This window comes from Pleurodeles waltl, chromosome 4_1 (assembly GCF_031143425.1).
Source record: "Pleurodeles waltl isolate 20211129_DDA chromosome 4_1, aPleWal1.hap1.20221129, whole genome shotgun sequence".
Classification (NCBI taxonomy): Eukaryota; Metazoa; Chordata; class Amphibia; order Caudata; family Salamandridae; genus Pleurodeles; species Pleurodeles waltl.
This window is the reverse complement of record NC_090442.1, coordinates 893,721,673-893,747,459: the sequence shown is the minus strand read 5'-3', so window position 1 is coordinate 893,747,459 and position 25,787 is coordinate 893,721,673.

Below are 25,787 nucleotides of genomic sequence, written 5' to 3'. Positions count from 1 at the left end.
GGGACCCTTACCCAATGTCACCGGACAGGAGGGTCCACACATGTCCACACCACCAACAGAAGAGGCCCACAGTGATGATAGCAGCTCTGTTCAACTGGATCTAGATGACAAGCCCAGCCCATCGGGGACCTCGGGATAGTCGGTTCCCCTCACAGAGTCACAGGCCACTACAGAGCTTCCCCCCTCTGGAAACACCAGCACAGCATCCACCCAGCGGGCCCATACCTCTGTCCCAAAGACACGTCAAGCAGCAGTGTGTCCACCACTACAGGGAACCCAGGCTAACCCACCACCCCAACAACAACAGGGACCTGGGGGAGGTGGTAGTGGGCACACGGTCCAGGGGACGGAGGCCCAGGAACACAGGGGAACTGGGAGGGCTGCTGTGCGACAGGGGGAGGACAGGCCAATGGAACCCACTCTCCACGAGGCCCTCTCCTCCATCATGGGAGATTACCACCACTCCCAGGAGACGATGGCAACGGTACTGGCCAAGTTTCAGGAGACCCAGCGGCTGCAGGAGGAACAGTATTTGGGCTTCAGAGAGGAACTCAAAACCATCAATTCCACCTTGGGCACCATCGTAGGGGTGCTGAAGGAAGTACTCAACACCAGGAGGGACACTGTGGCACAACAAGGGGCCCCTGACACTGGCATGGACGATGAACTGCCCATCACCTCCTCCGGCGCTAGTGGACAGGACGCCCCGCCACAGGACCACCACACCAGCACCCCACCCCCTGCAGAGGGAGAACCACCCCGCAAACGGTCCCTGAGATCTGGAGTCAGTCTGTGATTTTGAATTAGTGTATTAGCAATTACAGTGTCAAAATGCTCTTTTAATTGTAATGTCAACATACCTATGTCACACAGCTCTAGTCCATGAGGAAACAAAGCAGATGTTACACAGTGGGACCCACATCTGTGAAATCGTAAGGCAAAGTGACAACTCAGTGACCATACACTGGGTGAAAACGACAGACAGTAGAGAGGTAGTAGTGTTAAAGTACATGTAGTAGGCAGGTCTGTATTCTTACCTGTGTCTCACTGGAAATATTGCAAGATCACCGAGTTCCTGTTGTCCATGTTCTCTTCTTCTGCTTCCTCGTCTTCACTGTCAACAGGCTCCACAGCTGCAACAACACCGCCATCTGGACCATCCTCCTGCAGAAAAGGCACTTGTCGTTGCAAAGCTAAGTTGTGAAGCATACAGCAGGCCACAATGATCTGACACACCTTCTTTGATGAGTAGAATACAGTTCCACCTGTCATATGGAGGCAGCTGAACCTGGCCTTCAGGAGGCCGAAGGTCCGCTCAATAATCCGCCGAGTACGCCCATGGGCCTCATTGTAGCGTTCCTCTGCCCTTGTCCTGGGATTCCTCAATGGGGTCAGTAGCCATGACAGGTTGGGGTAACCAGAGTCACCTGCAAATGGCGAGGGACAACTGTTAGACACACACTAACCTGTAGGGATATCCCCAGACAACTATTCCCATTGTCTTGCTTCCAGGTGCTCACATAATAGCCACACACGGTGCCTCTGGATTTGCCCTATCACATAAGGGATGCTGCTATTCCGCAGGATGTAGACGTCATACACTGAGCCAGGGAACTTGGCATTAACATGGGAGATGTACTGGTCTGCCAAACACACCATCTGCACATTCATGGAATGATAACTCTTCCGGTTTCTGTACACCTGTTCGCTCCTGCAGGGGGGTACCAAAGCCACATCTGTCCCATCAATGGCACCTATGATGTTGGGGATATGTCCCAGGGCATATAAATCACCTTTCACTGTAGGCAAATCCTCCACCTGAGGGAAAACAATGTAGCTGCACATGTGTTTCAGCAGGGCAGACAACACTCTGGACAACACGTTGGAAAACATAGGCTGGGACATCCCTGATGCTATGGCCACTGTTGTTTGAAATGACCCACTTGCAAGGAAATGGAGTACTGACAGCATCTGCACTTGAGGAGGGATTCCTATGGGATGGCGGATAGCTGACATCAGGTCTGGCTCCAGCTGGGTACACAGTTCCTGGATTGTGGCACGTCAAGCCTGTAGGTGATGTTCACATGTCTTTCCTCCATTGTCGTCAGGTCCACCAGCGGTCTGTACACCGGATGATGCCACCATCTCCTCACATGTCCCAGCGGACGGTGCCTATGAAGGACAACAGCGAACACAGAGTCAACCAACTCAGAGGTACGTACCCACAGCTTACACAGAACACGAATCATAATCCGAAAAGTGGTCTGTATGTGTGTTGAGGCTATGCCGAGGTATGTGTGACGCAGTTAAAAATTAAGCCATGTGGGCCCCTGAAATGGCGGCTGTCTGACCTATAAAGTGGGACAATGGGGTGTGAGGTAACTGCGCTGGCGCTGTACACCGTCGCGGTGGGCGGTCGAAGACCGCGGCGCAATGCTGCATTGGTTAACATTGGACCCTAAGGGTCCCAGGAGCCAATGACGATGTACGCCGGCGGTGACGGTACGCACTGCCGCGGACGTAACCGCCATTTTCTATCTGTTCAATCACTCGATACCTGATCTTCGACAGGAGAGGACCTACACTGCAAGTGCTGTTGTGACCTCGGTCTGGAGGAGACAATGGCTCGAGTGTCTGGGGAAAGGGCCCCTGCCTTCACATCGGAGGAGTTGGAGAAACTCGTGAATGGGGTCCTCCCCAGTACACGCTACTCTACGGTCCTCCAGACAAACAGATAAGTACACTGGGAGCATGCTGTATGGGCTATGCCTGTGTGGAGTGGGGTGGATAAAAGATGGGGGGGGGGATTGAGGCGTGCATGAAACGACGATGAGTGCATGTGCCACATGGCAAGGGTAGGGATGGGGGCCAATGACTGTGACAGTGCATTTGGTAATAACATTTCTTTTCCCCCTGTACAATTCATGTAGGTCAGCGCCCAACAGAAAAAAGATATTTGGCGTGCCATCGCCAAGGACGTCTGGACCTTGGGGATCTACCACAGACGGAGCACCCACTGCCGGAAAAGATGGGAGGACATTCGCCGCTGGAGCAAGAAGACGGCGGAGGCTCAGCTGGGGATGGCCTCCCAATGTGGGAGGGGTGCCCGTCGCACCATGACCCCCCTGATGATCAGGATCCTGGCGGTGGCGTACCCAGAGTTGGATGGGCACCTGGGGGCATCACAGCAGCCACAAGGGGGTGAGTACACTCTCATCCTGCTGATTTTGCGTGCAGTGGAGGTGTCTGGGTGGGGGAGGTGGGCTGTGGGTTTCCCTAGGCCAGGACGAGTTTAGTAGGCAAGGTCCCTCCGTAAGGCAGGCCATGTGGCAACCCACCACACCTGTGCACAGTGCCAAGTACACCTAGTCATGCTCCTGTGTCATCCATGTGAGCAGATGTCGTCCATAGCCTTGTAGGCCATGTCCCAGGGATTGAACAGTGGAGCCCAAGAGCGCGGCGTAGTGCAGGGGGCTCCTGTGTTTGTCGTGTCCGCCAACGGGAGCGGTAATCCATGCACTCAACATGTCTTTCTTCTGTCGTCCCCCCCCTTTTTGTAGTCTCCCTGTTCTTGTGTGCATTAGCATCATCAGGCGGAGGAGCAGTGGCACCGGAGCAGGAGGGAGCTGCATCCCACATGGCCCTGGAGGGCAACATTACAGAGTCGGATTTCACCAGTGGGACGGAGGGCGAGGGGAGCTCCACGGCGGGGACAGGAGCTGACACCAGTGACACGGACTCGTCCTCTGATGGGAGCTCCCTTGTGGTGGCGGCAACATCTGTGCCCCCCGCATCTACAGGTACAGCCGCCACCCCCACTACCAGCACCGCCCTCCCAGCAGCCCCTCAGCCTTTGCCACGTGCCCGCTCACCCAGGAGGGTGGGCATCACCTTCGCCCCAGGCACCTCAGGCCCTGCCCCAGTCACCCCTGCTGCCATCAGTGAGGAGGCCATTGACCTCCTCAGGTCCCTCACTGTTGGGCAGTCTACCATTTTGAATGCCATCCAGGGTGTAGAAAGGCAGTTGCAACAAACAAATGCATTCCTGGAGGGCATTCATTCTGGTCAGGCGGCCCTTCAGCTAGCTTTTCAGACTCTGGCCTCAGCACTGATGGCAGCCATTGTCCCTGTGTCTAGCCTCCCCCCTCCAACCTCCTCCACCCAGACCCAATCCCCTTTACCTCAGCCTAACCCAAGCACACCTTCAGACCAGCATGCACACACATCAACACACAAGGGAAGCTCAGGCAAACATAAGCACCAAACATCCCACAGGCACTCACGCAAGCATCAGACACATGCAGATACACCAACATCCACTGCCTCCACTGTGTCCCCCTCCTCCTCGTCTCCCTCCTCCCTCCCAGTCTCGTCTACACTCACACCTGCATGCACTACATCTACAGCCACCACTGTAACACCAGCACACACACCACCACACCCCGCTCACGTGCACTCACCACCCCCACTACCATTCACACGTCCCCTGTGTCCTCTCCCAGTGTGTCTGTGACGCCACCTCCCAAGATACACAAACGCAGGCACACACCTACCCAACAGCCATCCACCTCACAACAGCCTTCAGCGCATGCACCTTCACCCAAAGTCACCAAACAAACACCTCCTACAACCACAACCTCTTCCTCCACTCCCAAACCCCCTCCAGCTACCCGTCCCAGTGTCTCCAAAAAACCTTTCCTGTCCAACCTTGACCTCTTTCCCACACCTCCCCCACCCAGTCCGTCTCCTAGGGCCTGACTCTCCAGGTCCCAACCTAGCACCTCAGCAACAACATCTCCGGGACCAGTGGTGCCTGTAGTCACCGGAATCTGGAGTGCACCGGCCACCAGGGCAGCCAGTGTGGCACGGAGCCACAGCACGGACACTCCCCCACCTGTCAAGCATCAAACGTTGGCCAGTGCCCGGCGGGAGAGGGGAAAGACTCCAGCCACCAAAGCCGCTCCCAGGGGTCCAGGTGGGAGTGTGGAGTCAGCTGCAACACCTTCCAAGGTGGGGAAGGGCCACAAGAAAGTCAGCAGGTCTGGGAAGAGCAGCACAGCGGAGAAGACCGATAGCAGCCCGCTGCCCAGGAGGCCACCGCCAGCACCTGCCCTGCTGCCCAAGAGGCCGCCGCCATCATCCCCGCTGCCCAGGAGGTCACTGCCAGCACCTGCATTACTGCCCAGGAGGCCACCGCAGCACCTGCCCTACTGCCCAAGAGGCCGCCGCCATCATCCCTGCTGCCCAGGAGGCCACCGCCAGCACCTGCCCTACTGCCCAAGAGGCCACCGCCATCATCCCTGCTGGGCCAGAGAGGACAGCCAGCACCAGCCCGCCAGCACCAGCCACGCTGGGCCAGAGAGGACAGCCAGCACCAGCCCCGCTGGGCCAGAAAGGACCGCCAGCACCAGCCCCGGTGGGCCAAACACGACTGCCAGCACCAGCCCCGCTGGGCCAGAGAGGACCACCAGCACCAGCCCTGCTGGGCCAGACACGACCGCCAGCACCAGCCCCGCTGGGCCAGAGAGGACCGCCAGCACCAGCCCCGCTGGGCTAGAGAGGACCACCAGCACCAGCCCCGCTAGGCCATGAAGGACCACCAGCAGCTGAGTCACTGCAAAGGAGCCCGCCGCCAGAAGCACCGCTGAACAGGGCACCGCCGCCACAAGCACCGCTGAACAGGGGACCGCCGCTACAAGCACCGCTGAACAGGGCACCGCCGCCACAAGCACCGCTGAACAGGGACACCGCCGCTACAAGCACCGCTGAACAGGGCACCACCGCCACAAGCACCGCTGAACAGGGCACCGCCGCCACAAGCACCGCTGAACAGGGGACCGCCGCTACAAGCACCGCTGAACAGGGCACTGCCACCACAAGCACCACTGAACAGGGACACCGCCGCTACAACCACCGCTGAACAGGGCACCGCCGCCACAAGCACCGCTGAACAGGGAACCGCCGCAACAAGCACCGCAGGCCCATGAGCGCCAAAAGGGAAAAGGGCAAACTCCAAAAGGAAGTATGTTTTAGACACATGGGGACGGTCATGGCAAAAGGGTTTGGATGTGGAGGGAGAGGGAGTGGTTGTCTGAGGTGTTGTGGATGTAATGGGTGCATGTTTGTGCGAGGTTTGTTTGTGGGTGGTGGGTGTCTGTTGTGTAGGTGAGTGCAGGCATTTATGTGTTTTGGGATGAGGGAGGTAGAGGTGGTGGGGGATGCTGTGGTGGGTGGGTGACTTTTGGGGTTAGTGACTGCAGGTATGGTGGATGTGCTGCATGTTGGTGTGTCAGTGGTTTTGGTGTCTGTGGGTGTGGTGACTTGAGTGGATGTCTGAGAGTCTGCTGTGGTGCTGTCTGTGGGTAGGATTGGTGTGGTGGCTGGATCTGTGAATGTTGGTGTAACGTTTGCAGGTGTCTCAAGTGTGCTGTCAGTGATGCTGCGGGTGGATGGGGTGTCGGGGCAGGTTGTGACTGTTGCTGTGTGTGCATCTGAATGTTGTTTCTGTCCATGTCGGTGGTGTGCTTTGGCTGGGTCGGGGAAGAGGGGTTTGGGATTGAGAAGAGGAAGGTGGACGGGGGATGGGAGACAAAGGGTGATTGGCGGCCATCAGTGTGAAGGCCAGAGCTTGAAAGGATCTGTGTAGGCCAGCCAGTGCACCATGAATGCCCTCAAGGAATGCAGTACTCTGCTGGATCTGAGTTGCAAGTCCCTGGATGGCATTCACAATGGTTGACTGACCCACAGAGATGGACCTCCTCATTGAGGCCAGCAGGGCCGACAGGAGCAGGGACAGAGGTGCCTGTGCAAAGGAGATGCCCACCATCTTGGGTGAGTGGGCACAGCCAACTGGGTGGGGCTCTACAGGGAGGGCAGTGGTAGTTAGGGGGGTGACAGACTGAGATGGTGCTGGGATGGTCCCAGATGGGTCTGACACCACCAGGGAGTGTCCACTGGAGGAAGATTCCGGAGAATCACTTCTATGTAGAAAACACCCCCAGGTAGAAACCATTTTAAGCCAATATCATGTTCCAACAACAACATTCTTTCCACAACCTCATATTACAACAACATCACACCCAACATAAGCCTACAAGCTCACCACTACATCACCATCCTATCTTAACAGCTAAAATGCAAACTTTTCCTGCGCAAGATGATTTCACAACATAAATAGTGTGCCCCTAAACAGAGCATCACTGTGAAACAACAATCCATCAATGGAAATCAGTGTCACTTTCATTTCAAATTCATACCTACTCCAAATCTACACTTGCTCAGTCCATTCCCAGGTGTCGTGTTCTATGAAATTTACCACATCACATTGCAATTACACCACAGCATGTTGCTTAGCTATCACACCTCTAAAATGTAGCTGTGTCTAAAACAATCACAATGGCAAATAACTCAGATGCATCTACACCATTTGGCATATTCAATTTTGAAGTATGATAGACTCCCAAACCATTTCTCCAACTGTGTTTTTGCAAAGGATTACACAGACATTCTGGACTTACTCATCTGATTCATTCTCACATAGAGAAAGTAATGTACAGCAATAGGGGTCTACTTAGCACACAGGATACACCCACAGACAACCACAGAGAACATACCCACACCTTCAATACAATGGACATTTGTTGTGTGCACGGAGTCCACATACAAGCCCACTAATCATACTGAGTAGCAACCTCACATTAGACAGATCAAATGACCAACATCACTATCAACACTACAGACATGAGTCACCTTACATCTTTGGAATACAGTTACACTGACATAAACCACTTCTAAAGTAACCACGATTGACACACACCTATAGTCCAGCAATTTGACTGACAACATATACCATTCTACCTACATGTAGCGGTCAACTACAACACCTGCAACACTATGAAGTTGTGGTTAAATGAGCTTATGCTTACTAAAATACTTCAAAACAGATTCAGAATAGCAAAAGTAAGTATGATGAACCTAATTCTTACATCTTAAAATGTCAGGACATATCAATGTACACATGAAATTGGGAAATAACAGTGGATACTGTACCTTTGTAGGAGTTGTCCTGTCCTGTGTTGCATGGGCACAATAAATTGGCTAAGTGAATAACAGGCTAGCCACTCACCTTCTCAATAACATGCACATTGTACAAATGGTCTGAACTCACATGTCTATAATATGTCTTGCACTAGGAATGTATTTTTACCACCTTGCTTTTCATCATCTAGGATATTCACAGTGATCAAACATCACATTTGCCAATGTACAGTTCACATTTAACAATGGGGACACCTCCTCACAACTCTAAGTCTAGAAAGTATGCCATGTGGATCAGTAGGCGGGAAGGATGACAAGGCAGATTACAAATATGTCTTGCACTGTAGAGGTACACATACGACACAGTCACATGTTCATCACCACAAGCTGGCATACAATAGGCTTAACATAGGTGAGATATAGTTCCCTATCAACAATACCATGTCCACACCTGCCTATCGATGGTACCAACGGTACTTCTATGTGTTCCTAGGAGACTCTTTACATTTATCACTTACCACATTGTTACAGTTTTGAAACTTACACAACAGACACTGACCTGGCAGCGAGATTTAAATGTATGTAGTCATTACTTACCCCCTTGTGGCTGCTGTGCTACTGTCAAATGCCCATCCAACTCAAGGTAGACCACTGCCAAAATGCGGTCCATTAGGGGGGTCAAGCTCTGACAGGCACTCCTCCCTCGTTGGGAGGACATACCCAACTGGGCCTCTGAGGTCTTTCTGGCCTAGCTTCTCAGGTACTTCCACCACTTCCTACAGTGGTTGCTCTGCAGGATGTGGACCCCTAGGGTCCACACTTGCTTGGCAATGGCACGCTCGATACCCTTTTTTAGATAGGCATTGACCTGCATGGATGACACAGACAAAAGGAGAAAGTTCTGTCCACATCCACCATACCAACACAAGTGGTCAGAACACTTTAGTCAAAGCAAGTAGGCAAACACTCCCATCCTCTAAGTTCAAACTCCTTCACAATTTAGCATCTGCAGGCAGCCCATGTGTGAAGTGGAGTGTCCCTTACAACATGCATGATCAGTGCCTGGTATTGACCACACACATATGACCAGGCCTTATTATTGTTCATAACATGGAGTGTCTACAAAAACATTTCTCGCACCATCATTGTTCATGCTGCAATCCATGCTGTGTATGAAGGAAATTACATTACACACTAACTATCATGTGACACTTCTATATGTCTGCCTATGCACTTGCATACATTTCCATACACCCAGAAATGGGTGGCGCAACCTTCACTGTTTCACATTTCATGTATAGCTTCACACACTCCACCTTTCACACATTGGTATCATTGGACTCACCTGCTCCTCTGGTGTACCATATAACTGGTCATACAGGGGTAGGACCTCCTCCACAGGCTTGTCCAGCTCTTCTGGGATGAAGCCTGGGGCTCTATCACCTGCAGGACGTGACATGATAGCTCCCAGAGGTAGAACACAACAGCTCAGGTAGTGGAGGTCTTGCTGGCAGCAGTGTCAGGAGTCAAGTGAGCAATACTGCAGAAGATGCTGGTCACGTCCGCACGTACAGAACCGTTACTGCCAACAGACATCGCCATTGGCCCAAGTCCGCCAAAGGCAGCAATGTGTTCCAATGGCAATGTTCACCGCGGTTGTAACCACCTACTGCCATGACGACATCCACCGGTGGAGTGAGGTCACTTCCTCATGTCCAGTACAGTAGATCAGGCAGCTGCCATTTTGATGCAATTATATGTATTGAGAAGTAATGGAATCTGCTTCATTAATGATTCCCTATATAATGCGAAATATCAGTGAGTGCTGCCTTCATGTTTAGTAGTCTAATTGTGCATGTGAAAAGTAAAAGCTGTGTGACAGAGGGAATGGTGTAAATGGAAATGTATACCTATTCTCATCATCCTATATGCGTCGGTAATGTAGCATAGGTGCAACAAATATGTTTCACATGTACACTAAGTTGGACTATCAAACACTGACAGTCACAGATAATTATGCATGTATAGCACATTAGAGGATTCAAGGAATGTGAACCAAGGGGAGTGTCGTAGAATGCATAGCAAGATGTTGTACTTCAGATGTCATATGTTGTATCTGACATTGACAGCAGATATGTCTGACTTGTATATGAACATATTTATTATGTGTACATTGTATAAGTCACCTACAACCAATTTGTTTTTCCACAGCGTTACCCTGCCATGAGGAGAGGAAGACCACCTGCAGTGTACCACCCACTAGCAGACCTGCACACCATGGAGGACAGACATATAATACAAATCTATCGCCTGAATAGGCAGACAATCGTGGATCTTTGTGATCATTTGGAGCCAGATCTGATGCCTACCATTCGCAATCCCAATGGCATACCCCCCATCGTTCAAGTCATGTCAGTGCTATACTTCCTGGCCACCGGGTCCTTTCAGTATGCAGTGGTCCCAACTGCAGGCATGTCTCAGCTCATGTTCAGTCTAGTTTTGAAGGATGTACTGGATGCATTGTTGAAACACCTGGGCAGCTATATCAGGTTTTCCCATCGTGCAGATTTGCCCTATGTGAAGGCAGAGTTTTATGCAATGTGACACATTCTGCAAGTGGTTGGAGCCATAGATGGCACCCATGTTGCATTGGTTCCCCCCAGTGCCAATGAACAGGTATATAGGAACAGGAAACACTACCACTCCATCAACATCCAAGTGGTGACTTTGGCTGACTAGTACATGTCACAAGTCTATGCAAAGTATCCAGGATCGATTCCTTCATCATGCGCAACAGCAATATCCCACTGCTGATGACACAACTCTATACAGAGAGGGCCTGGCTTGTTGGTAAATCACATTCGACGTGTGTTTGCTAAGTTTATCTCTTGCCATCACAAATGTGCATGTCCTAGATATATGTTTGTGTCGTTATACCTATCCCTTAAAGGGAACTTAGGCTATGCAAGCCATCCTTGGTTGTTGACACCAGTGAGGTACCTAACCTCGACAGGGAAAGTCCGCTACAATGAGGCCCACGGAAGGACAAGGTGTGTCTTTGAGTGGGCTTTTGGTCTCCTGAATGCAAGATTTAGCTACTTGGACATATCTGGAGGAGCCCTCCTCTGCTCACCCAACAAGGTACGTCAAATAATTGTTACCTGCTGCATGCTCCACAACCTTTCCCTGATATGTCAGATACCATTCGTACCAGATTAGGGGGACGCAGTAGAACCTGTGGGTGGAAATGCAGATTTGCCAAGTGATGATGAGCCGGATGAAGATAAAGCTAGACACTTCACGGCAGATCTCATCAATCAGTACTTCAACTGACTCCAGGTATGTGATATCTTTTAAATGGTGAGATTTCATTTTGTGACCTAGATTTGATGGCTGGCATGTCACCTCCTATTTACCATCACCCATGAGATCTTAGGTAGCTCCAATGCCAATGAGTCAGTTGTGCATGCAGTTTATAATTTGGTATTGTGTACAGAAGAGAGTGGTATGCAGTCTCCTAATTTGTTACTGCACATGCAAAGTCACACTTGTGAAAATGACTTGTCAGAATTGATGTGTGTTTACAGCTATGTCCAATCCATTATCTCTGTCAATCACAGGTTTGCTGAGTTTCTGTTTGGCTCTTCATCATTGGCAAGTCACAGACAGTGTCAGAGGCAGATGGGGATTGCAGGCAGACATGTATGTAACCAGGTACTGATAGTCATTAGTATGTGGAGTGTAAGGAGTGTAAGTAATATGGTCAGACTATAAGGACACTGGGTGGAAGTGTGTTTTCCCACCAAGAAGACCTGTTTGGTACTAGAGGTGGTCACATGGTGTCATGTGTGTGTCCATATGTGTCTGACACGTGAAAATGTTGAACCAGACCCTCTACCATCTTAATGGTTTCTGTTGTATGTGACTTACCTGTAACATAGCTGTCAGTGTGTTCCTACTTTGCAGACCAATGTGCATGTCTCTGTGAACTGACATAGGAGAGTGGCAAGCCTACAGGTGCGTGACCAATTTAAGTGAAAGGTCCCAGGACCGGGGACATCAGTACTAATCTCTGTCTGTATCATGGGGTATGATTATTAGGAAGCTAAGGTATGGGTATGCAATAAGGCTTTGCTTGGTGTTACAAAGGACCAATAGGTATGCCTCCAGGTTTGTAGGAAGACTGACATGTCCCTAACTTCTCTATCCTGTGTGTTAGTAATGTATGACACCTAAGCTGACAATCATATGTCACTAGCAGTACTATTATATCTGCTGTTTGCAGATCTAGAAATAAATGTGTGGAGCTGTAGAATACAGTTGTATTGGCTTCTATCTAGGGTACAATTCCGATCTAAGGAGTCTCCTGGTGATAGAACGCATGTGTGATGCCCATAACAAAGGTTGCACAGTACAGAGGGACATATTGATACTATATTTGGCATATATGACAGTTGTACATGGTTGATAAAGGACACTTACACAGGACCTGTGTTGAAGTGTTATTTATTGGAGAGTACAAAACATTATGTGTGAATAATAACCACACAAGCACAAAGTAAACAGTAAAGGGTTCAGTCATGGTGGCTGAAAGCATCAGGGTAGCTGCTACACCATTAGGAAACACAAGTCCAGTGTCCTTGCACCATAGGAAAATGGAGTTAGGCTTCATAACAGTCAACAGTGTGAATCCATGCACACAAGGGGAACCAGTTAGGAGAGGTTTATTTCCTGGCAGTGGGTTTGGTATTGGCATCTGCTCTTCCTAGATGTGTGTGTGGACGTCCACATTTACAGGGGGGTTCCTCTGCCACTGAGGGTGGGGTGTCTGAGGCACATCCTTCCCCTGGCAGTGTCTCCATTCCACTAGCAGCCACAAATGTTGAAGGGCCTGAAGAGTCATTACTAGTGGAAGAGGCCTGATGTTGTGGGGAAGACCTACCCAGGGTAGTACTCAAGTCCCTCAGCACCCCAGCAATGGAAGGCAGGATGGCATTCTGTGCCTGCCACTGCTGCATACCTTTCTGGTGATTGTCCCTCTTCAACTGTGGGATTTCCCCCATCATGGAGACTACCTGGCCTATCATGCCTTGGGAATTTTGGTAGGGTCCCAAGACTTGGGAGATGGTTTCCTGGTTAGTATTGTCCCCCGGAGCCCCCATCATCTGGCCCACACCATCCCTCCAAGGCATCCTACCCCCACATGCCTGTGCCCCTGCCACAGTGTACCCACTTCCAGTGGTGGCAGGACCATCATTGTCAGGGGTGGAAAGGTGAGACTCAGGTACCTGTACTGGGGGGCACACAATGGATGAAACAGTCCTTGGGGCACAGGTTTGGTGGCGAATGGTTGCCTGTGATATTGATGCAACAGGGCTGGGAGGAGTCGCTGTGGGCAGGGTGAGGCTGACTGTTGTTGACTGACCAGGTGTCCCCAAAAGGGCCAGCTTTGTCGTCAGTGCCCACACATCCAGGGTTGTTGTCCTTCCTGGGGCCCTCATCCAGAGGGGTAGTGACAGTCTCTGATATCCTCTCCATGGAGACAATGGCAAGGTTACCTGTGGAAGAAGTGGAACACAGAGTTGCAGTAAGTGATACAACAAATGATGTTTAATTTGGAGTATTAGTGATGCTGTGTGAGATGCACACAGTGCCTTAACATGATCCCCAGAAATAACAAAGACAGCTGCTGCACAATCTGACTTAGTACAACATGAGACTCTGTAATTTCAATACCATACACCATGCTTACAGATGTAAAACCATGTTAGTGGTCATTAGACTGCTGATACCATCTAATGTTGGCTGACTATTTATATGAGAGTTCACCTTTGTTGCCTAGTGAAGTGTCTGGCATCATACATGGCACAGAAAAAGCAGGCCAATGCACAATAGTTTCAGAGTAGAGGCACAGTATGGGAGTAAGCAATAGACATTGGCCTCTATCTGGATCTACTGCATGGACATCCACTTTGGCATCTAGATTTCCATCCCAGGTGAGTAAATTTCAATCTTAGGAATCATTTTGTTAAGGGCAGTTTGATGGGGCACTCAGCTGTAGCTGTGTTGTGCTTGTAGTGACAGTGGGAGTGGGCCTTTGTATTGCTGTCATTGCCATAAACTGTTTCACAGTTGGACATTCATGAGTGGTTTGATTTGCAATTAGTTTCACATGCATGACATCTCACGTTTGGAACACTGTTCATGCCTTCTTAATGGTGGGATATTACCTTCTAGGAGTTGTACTGCTATCGGTTCCCAGTACTTTACATGCCATTCCCAGGGGCTGTGGTGCCAGATGAGTTTAGTGGACATGTGGCATGCCAGTGAGGTGTATTAGGTATTTGGACAGAGGGGTGGTGGGTGTCTTGTTGATTGAGGTGGGATAAGGTGGTGTGGGTGCATGCAGAACAAAACTTTTGGGTGACATGACTGTTGTGGGGACTCCACTCCCCCAGGTATTCCTGTCAGGCCCTCAGGATGCAGTATGTTCAAGACACTCTCCTCCCAAGCTGTGAAAGTGGGGGGAGGAAATGGGGGCCAACTGGCAGTCTTCAGTACTGCCAGCTGGTGCCTGGATGCCATGAAACACACCTTCCCCCAGAGTTCGTTCCACCTCTTCCTGATGTCATTGCTTGTGCGTGTATAGGTGCCTACAGCATTGACCCTGTCGACTCTTCTTTGCCGCAACTCCATTTTCCTGGCATTTGATGTTTACTGGACCTGTATTCCGAACAGGTGTGGCTCTACCCTGACAATTTCTTCCACCATGTCCCTCAGCTTATCATGAGTGAAACGTGGGTGTTTTTGTGGAGACACGGTAGTGGTGGTAAAGACGGTAAGGTAGTGTTAAAAGAAAAAGGCTGACAAAAACATTAGTGATGCGGTGTAGGTGCTGTAATGTGAGTGGCAGACAGTTGTTGTGTGAAAGAGTAAATTGTGTTTTGTGCAGGTGTGTGATATACACGTGGTAAAATGTGTATAGGTGCCAAATGTTTTTAAGAAATCAGCGTGGGTTAGTGTTCCTCTGTGGCTATGTGTAGAGTTTTGTTTGCAAAGGATTGTGGGTTGTGTAGGAGTGTGTTATATAGTGGAATGCGTAGGTCTGTCAAGTGTGTGGATGTGTGTCAGATGTGGGATTTTCAAACTGTCCAATGTGGTGTTGTGTTCAGTGTGATGTGAGTTGAGACCGCTGCGGTTTGCACCGTCAATCGTTTTCGGCAATGGAAGAACCACTGTTGTGATTTGTGGATCGTAATATGATGGAAGGATTTTTGCCGGGCAGGCGCTGCTAGTGGTGGAATTGTCTCTTTTCGGTCCTCCAGTGTCCTGGAGGTTTAAAAAATGTGGCTGTTTTTTGGTGGACTTCACAGGTTAACTCTTCATACAGCAGTTAGATTACCGCCAACATGGCGGTCCTTTGGAGGGCGCAACCGTGGTGGTCTCCCAAAAGACCGTTAAACTCGTAATGACCCCCAAAGTAATCAATAACTAGCATTACATGATATTGTCTTGCATAATTTATATTTCAAAAATGATTTATCTTTTAACAGTGTTTTGCAATGTATTAGATTTAGGAATATACACAGTCACTAATAAGAAATGAACTATTGCTATTTGCTTATTCTTTCTGTTGCTTGGGAATAAGAGTCTAATAATGATGCCTTACCACACACAAGAACTGGTGTGCAATCCTGGGAATACACCATATTCCTCTTCACATTACCATATCTATAGCATCCACAGCTCAAAAAGAGAAGGAGGACTCTCCTAAAAGACCTGAAGGCCAGCCAATAGTCTCCCTCCTAGGCATCTATTATGGATTGCAATACCCCATTTATCAGCTACCAATGCACAAATGCTGGTACAGCTATGCAGTAATCTCCTGAACTCACTCCTCAGCGTACAGGCACCCGATGTTGACTTTTCCACTCTACCCTCCAAAGTAGATGCAACTCCAGCCCAGTCTTAATCTTCAAAGGAGTGAGAAATCACTGGTATAAAGGACTGATCCCCAATTCTACAGTCTTCCTCCCACAGTATTCATGATTTTAATCATAAATATAAATGAGAATCTGCCGTATAGATGGCCATGAATGCAGGGACTGGTGGGAGGGGGTCAGAAATTTCCAAATTCTTGTCTTCAGGGAGGATCAGTTTTCCAGCAACAATCATCTGTTTCGAGGGATATTTGTCAAATGGGCAATGACTCTGAGCACCATTCTAACTCACCAGTAAGAGGTACCTACATTGACAAAAAGACAGGTGCAAGTCATAGAACAGATGGAAAGAGATCTCCAATACATTGCAAAGTTGCACTTGGATGATCTTTACAGAGGGAGAAGGAGGCAAGGTGACGTGCCATGGCAATGCAGATTGGTAGACCACACAATTCAGGTGCCTCAGTCACTCTGCAAAGGCAAGATATATTTACCAGTGAACTGAGGAAGAGCCCTACCAACAACTCACCTGCATCATTTACAAATACCCCAGGTCCCACTCTACAACCACAACCTTCCATGGGCCCATTATTGCATCACCAACAGGGGGGGATGCCCCACAGGCATGGACTACAAACATTGCACCCTTTGCCTTTTTATTTTAGCACTCAGTCACCTATCCTCACAAAACACAATTTGTTAGAAGTGCGGTCTTTTGTTGACAGTCAGGTTACCCACTGTTCAAGCAAGGACCCACACTCTAGTCAGGGTAAAAGAGAATCACCCTCAGCTAACCCCTGCTTACCTCATTGGTAGTTTGGCAAGGCAGTAGGCTTAACTTCAGAGTGCTAGGTGTAAAGTATTTGTACCAACACACACAATAACGTAATGAAAACACTACAAAATGTCACAACACCAGTTTAGAAACATAGGAAATATTTATCTAAACAAAACAAGACCAAAACGACAAAAATCCACAATACACAAGAGAAGTTATCAATTAAAAATTAAAAAAAGTTTTTAAGTAGTTTCAAACACACACTGACGCTGTTAGCATGAAAAAGTAATTTGGGTGCGTCAAAAATAACCCTGCACGGGCGAGTGCGTATCAAAAAGGGCTTGCAAGGCATTGATTCCACTCCAAGTGGGACCGTGCGTCGTTTCTCCTTATGCCGGGTCGGGGGTGTCTTTTCTTCTCTCCGCAGGAGAGCTATGCATCAATCTGGTCAGCACTCTCGGGTCCGGGCAGGCCTTGCGTTGTTTTTCCACGAACAGCAGTACTTGAGTTGGAAATCCAGCCGCACGATTGTAGGAGGCTGGACTGGCTTGTAGGGAGTACCTAGGGGTACTTGCACCTTGCACCAGGCCCAGTTATCCCTTATTAGTGTATAGGGTGTCTAGCAGCATAGGCTGATAGATAATGGTAGCTTAGCAGAGCAGCTTAGGCTGAACTAGGAGACGAGTGAAGCTCCTACAGTACCACTTAGTGTCATATGCACAATATCATAAGAAAACACAATACACAGATATACTAAAAATAAAGGTACTTTATTTTTATGACAATATGCCAAAAGTATCTCAGTGAGTACCCTCAGTATGAGGATAGCAAATATACACAAGATATATGTACACAATACCAAAATATGCAGTAATAGTATTAGAAAACAGTGCAAACAATGTATAGTTACAATAGGATGCAATGGAGACACATAGGGATAGGGGCAACACAAACCATATACTCCAAAAGTGGAATGCGAACCACGAATGGACCCCAAACCTATGTGACCTTGTAGAGGGTCGCTGGAACTACTAGAAAATAGTAAGGGTTAGAAAAATAGCCCACCCCAAGACCCTGAAAAGTGAGTGCAAAGTGCACTAAAGTTCCCCAAAGGACATAGAAGTCATGATAGGGGAATTCTGCAGGAAAGACACAAACCAACAATGCAACAATGATGGATTTCCAGTCGAGGGTACCTGTGGAACAAGGGGACCAAGTCCAAAAGTCACAAGCAAGTCGGAGATGGGCAGAAGCCCAGGAAATGCCAGCTGTGGGTGCAAAGATGCTGCTACTGGACAGTAGAAGCATAGGTTTCTGCAAGAACGACAAGGGCTAGAGACTTTCCCTTTAGAGTATAAATCCACCACGCCGTGGAGAGTCGTGCAGAAGTATTTTCCCGACGAAAGACCTCCAACAAGCCTTGCTAGCTGCAAATAGTGCGGTTAGTGTTTTTGGATGCTGCTGTGGCCCAGGAGGGACCAGGAAGTCGCCAGTTGCGTCAGGGGACAGAGGGGGCGTCGAGCAAGACAAGGAGCCCTCTCAGCAGCAGGCAGCGCCCGCAGAAGTGCCAGAAACAGGCACTACGAAGATGTGTGAAATGGTGCTCACCCGAAGTCGCACAAAGGAGTCCCACGTCGCCGGAGAACAACTTAGGAGGTCGTGCAATGCAGGTTAGAGTGCCGTGGACCCAGGCTGGACTGTGCACAAAGGATTTCCGCCGGAAGTGCACGTAGGCCGGAGTAGCTGCAAAAGTCACGGTTCCCAGCAATGCAGTCTGGCGTGGGGAGGCAAGGACTTACCTCCACCAAATTTGGACTGAAGAGTCACTGGACTGTGTGAGTTACTTGCACAGAGTTGCTGGATTCAAGGGACCTCGCTCGTCGTGCTGAGAGGAGACCCAAGGTACCGGTGATGCAGTTCTTTGGTGCCTGCGGTTGCAGGGGGACGATTCCGTCGACCCACGGGAGATTTCTTTGGAGCTTCTAGTGCAGAGAGGAGGCAGACTAACCCCACAACATGCACCACCAGGAAAGCAGTCGAGAAGGCGGCAGGATCAGCGTTACAGAGTTGCAGTAGTCGTCTTTGCTTCTATGTTGAAGTTTTGCAGGCTTCCAGCGCGGTCAGCAGTCGATTCCTTGGCAGAAGGTGAAGAGAGAGATGCAGAGGAACTCGGATGAGCTCTTGCATTCGTTATCTAAGGAATCCCAAGAGACAGAGACCCTAAATAGCCAGAAAAGAGGGTTTGGCTACCTAGGAGAGAGGATAGGTTAGCAACACCTGAAGGAGCCTATCAGCAGGAGTCTCTGACGTCACCTGATGGCACTGGCCACTCAGAGCAGTCCAGTGTGCCAGCAGCACCTCTGTTTCCAAGATGGCAGAGGTCTGGAGCACACTGGAGGAGCTCTGGGCACCTCCCAGGGGAGGTGCAGGTCAGGGGAGTGGTCACTCCCCTTTCCTTTGTCCAGTTTTGCGCCAGAGCAGGGCTAAGGGGTCCCTGAACCGGTGTAGACTGGCTTATGCAGAAATGGGCACCATGTGTGCCCATGAAAGCATTTCCAGAGGCTGGGGGAGGCTACTCCTCCCCTGCCTTCACACCATTTTCCAAAGGGAGAGGGTGTAACACCCTCTCTCAGAGGAAGTCCTTTGTTCTGCCATCCTGGGCCAGGCCTGGCAGGACCCCAGGAGGGCAGAAGCCTGTCTGAGGGGTTGGCAGCAGCAGCAGCTGCAGTGAAACCCCGGGAAAGGCAGTTTGGCAGTACCAGGGTCTGTGCTACAGACCACTGGGATCATGGGAGTGTGCCAACTATGCCAGGATGGTATAGAGGGGGCAATTCCATGATCATAGACATGTTACATGGCCATATTCGGAGTTACCATTGTGAAGCTACATATAGGTAGTGACCTATATGTAGTGCACGCGTGTAATGGTGTCCCCGCACTCACAAAGTCCGGGGAATTGGCCCTGAACAATGTGGGGGCACCTTGGCTAGTGCCAGGGTGCCCACACACTAAGTAACTTAGCACCCAACCTTTACCAGGTAAAGGTTAGACATATAGGTGACTTATAAGTTACTTAAGTGCAGTGTAAAATGGCTGTGAAATAACGTGGACGTTATTTCACTCAGGCTGCAGTGGCAGGCCTGTGTAAGAATTGTCAGAGCTCCCTATGGGTGGCAAAAGAAATGCTGCAGCCCATAGGGATCTCCTGGAACCCCAATACCCTGGGTACCTCAGTACCATATACTAGGGAATTATAAGGGTGTTCCAGTAAGCCAATGTAAATTGGTAAAATTGGTCACTAGCCTGTTAGTGACAATTTGAAAGAAATGAGAGAGCATAACCACTGAGGTTCTGATTAGCAGAGCCTCAGTGAGACAGTTAGTCATAACACAGGTAACACATTCAGGCACACTTATGAGCACTGGGGCCCTGACTAGCACGGTCCCAGTGACACATACAACTAAAACAACATATATACAGTGAAAAATGGGGATTACATGCCAGACAAGATGGTACTTTCCTACACAACCCCCCCCCAAACGAAGGACAATAAGACTAGCCATGACCTGATGAGTCTTTATCGTCTAAGTGGAAATATCTGGAGAGTCCATATGCATTGGAGTGGCTACTCCCAGGTCTATGTTCCACTGCATAGTCCATTCCCTGTAGGGATATGGACCACCTCAATAATTTAGGATTTTCACCTTTCATTTGTTTTAGCCAAAGTAGAGGTTTGTGGTCTGTCTGAACAATGAAGTGAGTGCCAAACAAGTATGGCCTCAACTTCTTCAGTGCCCAGACCACAGCAAAGGCCTCCCTCTCAATGGCAGACCAACGCTTTTCTCTAGGGGTCAACCTCCTACTAATAAAAGCAACAGGTTGATCCTGGCCCTCAGAATTAAGTTGTGATGGGACTGCCCCTACTCCTAATTCAGATGCATCAGTTTGGGCATAGAATTTTTTAGAGTAACAAGGGCTTTTCAGGACAGGTGCAGAGCACATGGCCTGCTTCAGCTCCTCAAAAGCTTTCTGACAGCTAGCTGTCCACAATACCTTTTTAGGCATCTTTTTGGATGTGAGGTCATTAAGAGGGGCTGCAATGGAGCCATAGTTCTTAATGAACCTCCTGTAATACCAAGTGAGGCCTAGGAAGGCTCTCACCTGAGTCTGAGTAGTAGGGGGAACCCAATCTATAATAGTTTGGATTTTCCCCTGAAGTGGTGCAATCTGTTCCCCACCAACAAGGTGTCCCAGATAAACCACCTTCCCCTGCCCTATCTGGCACTTTGAAGCCTTGATAGTGAGGCCTGCCTTTTGCAGGGCCTCTAAAACTTTCCATAGGTGGACCAGGTGATCATCCCAACTGGAGCTAAAGACAGCTATATCGTCCAGATATGCTGCACTAAAAGCTTCCAGCCCTTGCAGGACTGTGTTCACCAACCTTTGAAAAGTGGCAGGTGCATTTTTCAATCCAAAAGGCATTACTGTGAATTGGTAATGGCCTCCAATGGTTGAAAATGCAGTTTTAGGTTTAGCATCTTCTGATAATTTGATCTGCCAATACCCTGCAGGCAAATCAAAAGTGCTTAGATACTTGGCAGATGCCAGTGTATCTATGAGCTCATCTGCCCTGGGTATAGGGTGAGCATCAGTTTTGGTTACCTGGTTGAGACCTCTATAATCTACACAAAACCGCATTTCCTTCTTTCCATCCTTGGAATGAGGTTTTGGTACAAGTACCACAGGAGAAGCCCATGGACTTTCAGAGTGCTCAACCGCTCCCAGTTCTAACATTTTCTGCACCTCTTGCTTTATGCAGTCTCTGACATGGTCAGGCTGCCTATAGATCTTACTTTTGACAGGCAAACTGTCTCCAGTATCTATAGTGTGCTCACACCAAGAAGTGGTACCTGGCACAGTAGAGAAGAGTTCAGAAAACTGACCCAGGAGATTTATGCAATGGTCTTTCTGCTCAGCAGAAAGACAATCAGCCAAAACTACACCTTCCACTAGAGCATCTTGTTCTGTGGAAGAGAAGAGATCAGGTAGAGGATCACTGTCTTCTTCCTGTCCCTCATCAGTTGCCATGAGCAGGGTGAGATCAGCCCTGTCATAGTAGGGTTTCAGGCGATTGACATGGAGCACCCTAAGGGGACTCGTGGCAGTGCCTAAGTCAACTAAGTAGGTGACTTCACCCTTCTTTTCAACAATTATGTGGGGTCCACTCCATTTATCTTGGAGTGCTCTTGGGGCCACAGGCTCCAAGACCCACACTTTCTGCCCTGGTTGGTACTGAACCAAAACAGCCTTCTGATCATGCCATTGCTTCTGGAGCTCTTGGCTGGCCTGAAGGTTTTTACTGGCCTTTTTCATATACTCAGCCATCCTTGATCTGAGGCCAAGTACATAATCCACAATATCTTGCTTTGGAGCTTTTAAAGGTTGTTCCCAACCCTCCTTGACAAGTGTTAGTGGACCCCTAACAGGGTGTCCAAAGAGGAGTTCAAAGGGGCTGAAGCCCACTCCTTTCTGGGGTACCTCCCTGTAGGCAAAAAGGAGGCATAGTAAAAGGATATCCCATCTCCTGCGGAGTTTTTCAGGGAGTCCCATAATCATGCCTTTGAGAGTTTTGTTAAATCTCTCCACCAGTCCATTTGTTTGTGGATGATAGGGTGTAGTGAACTTGTAAGTCACACCACACTCCTTCCACATGGCCTTTAAGTAAGCAGACATGAAATTGCTTCCCCTGTCTGATACTACTTCCTTTGGGAAGCCCACCCTGGAAAATATTCCCAGGAGGGCCTTTGCCACTGCAGGTGCTGTAGTGGTCCTTAAAGGAATTGCTTCAGGATATCTTGTGGCATGGTCCACTACCACCAAGATAAACCTATTGCCTGAAGCAGTAGGAGGGTCAAGGGGGCCAACTATGTCAACCCCTACCCTTTCAAAGGGAACCCCAATCACAGGCAGTGGAATAAGGGGTGCCTTTGGGGTACCACCTGTCTTGCCACTGGCTTGACAGGTTTCACAGGACTTTCAACATTCTTTTGTGTCCTCAGACATTCTAGGCCAATGAAACAAGGGAACAAGCCTGTCCCAAGTTTTCATTTGTCCCAGATGTCCAGCTAGGGGAATGTCGTGGGCTAGAGTTAGGAGGAACTTTCTGTACTCCTGAGGAATCACTAACCTCCTGGCAGTTCCAGGTTTAGGATCCCTTGCTTCAGTGTACAAGAGGTTGTCCTCCCAGTAAACTCTGTGAGAGTCACTGACATCCCCATTAGCCTGTTTGACAGCTTGCTGTCTTAGACCCTCTAGTGTGGGACAGGTATGCTGTGCCACACTCAGCTCCTCCCTGGCAGGCCCCCCTTCACCCAAAAGCTCAGCAGTGTCTGCTTCCAGCTCCTCTGGTGTAGGTTCTGCATAGGGTGGAAATTCTTCTTCCTCAGAAGTAGAATCCACTGTAGAGGGAGGGATAGTAGGAAGTGTTTTACTTCTACTAGCCCTAGCTTTAGGGAGCACTTGGTCCATTGTTCCAGGATCCAAATCACCCTGTCCTTTTTGATTTTTGGCCTGAGCCCTTGTTAAAGCAAAAATATGCCCTGGGATGCCCAGCATTGCTGCATGGGCCTCCAACTCCACATCTGACCAAGCTGATGTCTCCAAATCATTCCCTAATAGACAGTCTACAGGTAAATCTGAAGCTACCACAACTTTCTTTGGACCAGTAACCCCCCCCCCCCCAGTTGAGATTTACAACAGCCATGGGGTGGCTAAGTGTGTTGTTGTGAGCATCGGTTACTTGGTACTGGTGACCAAGTAGGTGTTGTTCAGGGTGGACCAGTTTCTCTATGACCATAGTCACACTGGCTCCAGTGTCCCTGTAGGCCTGAACCTCAACACCATTTATTAGGGGTAGTTGCTTGTACTTATCCATGTTAAGGGGACAAGCAACCAAGGTGGCTAAATCAATAGCCCCCTCAGAGACTAACACAGCCTCTGTGGTCTCCCTAATCAGACCATCCCAACTAAGTTACCAAAAGTTAGCCCAGCTACTCCCTTGGATTGGCTATTAGTAGGTTTGCTCCCACCACCACTGCTATTAGTAGGGACACTAGGTGTAGCAGTAGGGGTTGTAGTGGTAGGAGGCTTGGTGCTTTTCTTCGGACAACTGGGATCTGTTGTCCAATGGCCTTTTATTTTACATAAATAGCACCATGGTTTCTTTTCTTTGTTTTGATTTGAAGAGGATTTGGGCCCACCACCCCCACCAGAGTGTTTTTGTGGGCCTGATGAAGACTCATTTTTAGATTTGTCCCCACCCTTGTCAGAAGACTTACCATCCTTCTTCTTGTTGCCATCTTTGTCACCCCCTGTATGAACTTTTCTGTTCACCCTTGTTCTGACCCATTTGTCTGCCTTCTTTCCCAATTCTTGGGGAGAGGTCAGATCAGAGTCCACCAAGTACTGGTGCAACAAATCAGACACACAATTATTAAGAATATGCTCTCTCAGGATCAAGTTATACAGGCTGTCATAATCAGTAACTTTACTGCCATGTAACCACCCCTCCAAGGCCTTCACTGAATGGTCAATGAAATCAACCCAGTCTTGTGAAGACTCCTTTTTGGTCTCTCTGAACTTTATCCTGTATTGTTCAGTGGTTAAGCCATAACCATCCAAGAGTGCATTCTTAAGAACTGTAAAATTATTGTCATCACTTTCTTTCACAGTAAGGAGCGTATCTCTACCCTTTCCACTAAATGATAGCCATAGGATAGCAGCCCACTGCCTTTGAGGGACATCCTGTACAACACAGGCCCTCTCAAGTGCAGCAAACCACTTGTTAATGTCATCCCCCTCCTTAGAAGGGGGAACTATCTTGTGCAGATTCCTGGAATCATGCTCTTTTGCAGGATGACTATGGGGAATACTGCTGCTGCCACTATGGGTTTCTAAACCCAGTTTCTGTCTCTCCTTCTCTACTTATAAGGACTGTCTATCCAAATCCAGCTGTTGCTTCTTGAGCTTCAGTCTGGTTTGTTCCACTCTCAATCTATTGAGCTCCCTTTCTAACAATCTGTCATCAGGGTGGGTGGGAGGGACATTCCTTGACACAGAAGTGTGGTGAGAATGGACAGAAGGAGACCAGTCCCTTACAGAAGGCATCCTAACAGCTTGGTTAACAGAAACATCAGTTCTACTGTGGTGAGAATGAATGCTCTTGCTATGATGTGAGACAACACTATCTGTATGGTGTGACTCAACCTCAGTACCAACTACGCTAGACTGTCTAGTAATGGGCAGGCTATGAAGTTTCTTTCCTGAATCTTTTCCTAGGGGAGTCCCTGGATCAGATTGGTAACCATTAGCTACTTTTTCAACAGATGGGGCCCTTGTGGCCTTTTCTTGTTCTCTAAGCATGTTAAGCAATAATTCCAAGGAAGGATTCTTCCCTACACTCAAACCTCTTTCTACACAGAGACTCCTTGCTCGTTTCCAGCTAAGGTGGTCATATGCAAGTTTGGACAGATCAACATTTTGGCCTGTGCCAGACATTTTTAGAAAGAGTTTAAGTAATAGAAAAAGAGAAAAAAGTTTTCAGAACTTTTTAGAAGGACAGAAAAAAAACTTTTTAAACTTTTAAGAACTTTTAAGAAAGTTTAGAGGTACTTTTCAGCACTTTAGAAAAAGAGTGAGAAAAGAAATGCAAAACTTTTTGGTTAGGTGTACATACACTGAACTTGTTTTGTATATTTTTCTCTTATGAAAAGTACAATGACAAGAGTGGTAAGTAGTCTCAAAGCACTTATCCCACCGCTGCACAACCAATGTAGGAGGCTGGACTGGCTTGTAGTGAGTACCTAGGGGTACTTGCACCTTGCACCAGGCCCAGTTATCCCTTATTAGTGTATAGGGTGTCTAGCACCATAGGCTGATAGATAATGGTAGCTTAGCAGAGCAGCTTAGGCTGAACTAGGAGACGAGTGAAGCTCCTACAGTACCACTTAGTGTCATATGCACAATATCATAGG